Source organism: Pinus tabuliformis, chromosome 2_2, assembly GCF_031772625.1.
Source record: "Pinus tabuliformis cultivar Carrire ecotype Pingquan chromosome 2_2, CPIR1, whole genome shotgun sequence".
In the NCBI taxonomy this organism is placed as follows: Eukaryota; Viridiplantae; Streptophyta; class Pinopsida; order Pinales; family Pinaceae; genus Pinus; species Pinus tabuliformis.
The window spans coordinates 849,326,108-849,330,489 of NC_142300.1; positions in this window are offsets into that span (position 1 = coordinate 849,326,108).

The following is a 4,382-nucleotide window of genomic DNA, read 5'->3' on the forward strand; positions in this document are numbered from 1 at the left end:
TACCTATACTAGAATTACACTAAGATTAGGATCTATGGCAGTGAGTTGGCTCCATAGAAACTGCCTAAGTATGTGCCAATGAGAATATTCTCATTGGAATACATTAGGTAGATGATAAATATGGATGAATTACATTTTGTCTCAGGCAAGAATAAATCACAATTTAAACTCAAAGCCAAGGTAGGGAATTTCATTTGTAACACTAGTCTGTAGGTACAGAGGAAGACAAATTACTGGTAATGAGTTTTTGGAAGCCTTAAGCTCTGACCTCACCATCAAATATGATTTTAGACACCTTTTTCTCACGAAACCAAATTTTGAGAGATATACCGAAGTTGATGAGATATTTGGAAGGATGGTAAATCTCGAGATACCTAGAGAGAAAAGGTGGGATCAATTGTGCGAAACAATTGATTAACTTTTCATTCCAACAAGAAGACAACAACAACAGATTTTGAAGGAACAGTCATCAACAACTTCCTATCTAGTAGGGATACCATGCAACCGTTTTTCTTTTCCTGTCTTCTTTCAAGTTATTTTGTAATCAGTTTAGGATATTTTTTTTAAAATTGTATAAATAACTCTCTTCTATGAGTTATTAAAGGTGGTACCTTTCCATAAGGAATTTTGTAAAAGCATTGATGTACAAGTTGTTTCTAGATCACTGATAATAAAGCAAAGGATTCTGAATTTGGTGTCATACAGTCTTTTTTTCCTCTTTAAGTTTTCACTATGTTTCAATTCATTATGTTTATTCTGCATATGCTTAAGTTTTCTAGAGATATCAGGTGAGACTAAATGTGTTACAGTTATTCTTAAAATTTCTTTTGAATATGTTATCATAAAGATACTGAGAGATTGGATTATTTGTCTGAAATGCTCCCTCTAAATCATAAAATTGTTAGCATTTTATGTAATTTTAAGCATAGTTTGTTTAACTTTTGAACATTGGACAAAGTTTTTACCACTTATGATAATTTATCTCTCTGTGTGAAATCTAAATTAATCATATCTCCTTACTATTCTTTCTACACACCTTATAAATTCAAATCACTGTGTGAAGTTAACTAGCAGCCCCTTGATTATCTATTAGTACTATCTAAAAGAGTTAATACATCATTCTTAAAGTTTGTTCTATTTATTGGTCCTCCATAAAAACACAAACCAAAACCCACAAAACAAATGTCTTAGATGCTCTGGAATGATCAATTGACCATTATCATCTCATAGGAACAATAGAGAGCACTACAAGCTGCATCTCAACATGAAGTATAGATATTGTGAGAAATTCATATCAAGGCTTCACAAATTATCCAGTTAGAGGAATTAGGTATTAGGGGTTAAGGGTCGTCGGTTAAGAGGATAAGGAGTTATGGCTTATAGGGTTCATGGGTTCTAGGTTAATGCTTAGTGGATTAAGGTGTAATGGATCAACGGGTTAATGTCTTATGAGCTATGAGTGTAGGGGTCAAGGAATTATGGCTTGGGGGTTTAGGGGATAGGGAATTTAGTGGTTATGGGTTAAGGGATTATGGGTTGTGATAATGGCTCCCCTAATATCCTTATCACCATTGTTGAGGTTTACCTTATCAATTTCTCTTACATCCTTCCCTCTAGGCCCCCAGCCCCTATGAAATTAGGTCCTAAGCCCCCTTCAAAAGATTTAAAAAATATTCTTGACCTAGCTTTCATAAACTTTAAAATGAATTACTATAAACAATCATTTACGAATCCATATCCAACAATATAACTTTTGGAAGACATTACATGATCCACGTGGATATTGGTGGCCACCCACGTATTGAACTTGGACCCCCGCCATTGTTTTTTTTAGTTTCTCATTTTCCTTATGCGTAGCACAATTTACTATTTTTGGAAATTCTTTGGGTCCTGACTTTTGGAGCCGTTTTGAGGCCCTAAACGATGTTTTTTGGAAAAAGTAGGACCAACATGGGTATTAGACTTATTTTTGTCATTGAAAAGTGGTATTCCTCGGATAGATATTTCTAATGAGGTATTGTGCGCGTCAAACGAAGATCGTATGCCAAAGTTTTGACCTCGGGAAGTTGATGTACCAATTTACCCAAACAGGGCCCATAGTTTGGTGCTTCATCTCCTAGGGTTTGGTTTTTGGATGTTTAGGGTTTTAAATTGTTTCTCAACAATAAATATGCCTTTGAGCCTCATTGTAACATAGTTTAGTGTTATAGACATTTTTGTGGCTTACAGCTATAAGCATGAAATGTCCATAATTCAAGGGATCCAAAGTCCCTAAAGATGTTGTTACAGCTCCTAAAGGAACAAGGTCAACCAATGACAGCTTCTCCCAGAAGTTCTCCACCAAAAACCACTCAGAAATAGTCAATTCAGGATCAATTCAGAGGCTCCACTAGCTGCCTATGTTGAAATGCAAAGTCCACACTGGCTAGGTGCACTGCAACGCAGGTGGAAGCACTACCAGGGTGCGCTGAGCGGGAAATGACAAATGGCAAGCTCGTTCAACGAGGTGGAAAGACCCTGGAAGCTTCCAGAATCTTCTCCAATGACACTTGCCTCAATGGATTCGACTAGTGATGAGTAAGAGGTTCTCAACCTCCAAGTGGAAGCAAGAACTGACAGAGAGAAGCCACAAGTAAAAACATAAGTTGAGTCATCCTCTCTGCTTACATCTATATATGGATCTCTCGCCCAGAGGTTCAGGAGGCTGGAATTTTGTACTTTGCAGAGAATTGCTATTGGTTTGAGATTGAGATTAGCACATTGGGTGATTTATGCTTTGTTGGAGGAGAGGAAGGGATTCCTTTGTTGGGAGGTAGATGCTGGATCAGAACTCACTTGGTTCTATCTACTCTTGGACTTTATTATCATATCAATAAACTATTTGAGTTTCTCCTACATGTTGTATACCAATGATGTTTTGTTATGCTTACATGTTTAGCTTAATCTGATCTTGAGCTTTTTATGAATGTATATCTGTATCTTTGTGTAGTTTCTCTCTCTTGTGATCTTGCAGGAATTCGGTGAAGCTAGGCCGGTGAAGGAGCAAGAAGCTGGGAGCTACTGAAGAGAGGAGTGATTTGGATCGACAAAACTAGCAGAAGATACAAGTTAGTTAGATCCTTCTTCCTCACTTACATTTCATAAAGAAGAATACTCGAATAAGTTTACCTGTTTGTTGCTAAGGCACTATCACCTCTTAGAGTGGGATAGGGGCATTCCGAATTGGATACTTTTCCCAACAACAAATTGGCGACTCCGCTGGGGAGATGTTGGTGCACCCCATATGGCCACATTGTCGCTTCCAGGACTGACAATTGGCTTGCCGGTCTGGCTCTTCTCAACCAATGTCGTTGAGAACACCACTATTCCTGAATAGTCGAATCAACAGTTAGACCAGTCCAGAGTTGCCCACCAGCCTTCTACTTCCTCTAATTCTTCCTCTCCTCCTTCCTCTTCGCTTGACGGAACTAGTAAAACAAAAAACCAAGTTCCTAAGGAGAAGAAGGAAAAGAAGAAGAAAGAGAAGAAGAAGAAGGAGCCAAAAGCGACTGGGGGCAAACAAGTATCATCTGAAAAAAATCCACACACAGCACAGACTAGGCCTAAATCGCCATGTGTCATATGCAAGGGAGACCACTTCCACAGAGATTGTCCTTGCATCCCTCGAATACTAAGGGACTGGTCTCCCCGTTTGCACAATCTGGTGGCATCAACCTTTGATAGCCATGTTGAATGCATACCGTCAACTAGCGAGAGTGAAGTCCTTGGACAAAAAGGGAGAGCTAGATCTCCCTGTAGACTGTGCGAAGGCAATCATGCCATCCACTGTTGTCCCTTCTTAGACGAAGCGAAAAGAGTTTTGGAAGATCGTCCGGTTTCACCATTACGACTTCCTCCTGGATATAAAAAACTCTTGCCGAGTCCTTCGTTAGTTGAAAATCCAGCTGGCCCGCTCAAGTGGTCAGCTGAAGCGCCGGTCATTGAAGATGAACCAGCTGAATCCATACCCGACGAAAGTCAAAATGTTGAGGCGGTAGTTGACCCGCTCTTGCCTTCAGAGGATTTATCTTCGAATGATACAGTGACTGAAGAGGATAAAGATGACACCATCCAAATTCTCTTCATCAACACACACTCCGACAAGCACGGGGGCACTCCCCCCATTCCTTTATCGTAGGAAGGAAGTTTGTCAGAGTGATACCCGGCCATTTACTCGGTCCCACCACCAAGCAATCTAGTTGTCTCCTTCGACTGGAACCAACTAGGTAGACCCCGTTTGCCAGCAAGCATACCATTCAGAATTATCGTCCAAATATACAGAATGGTCATGGCTGGCACCATCATTGATGAAGGGGCATCTGTGCGTATCCTTTCCTCCACTG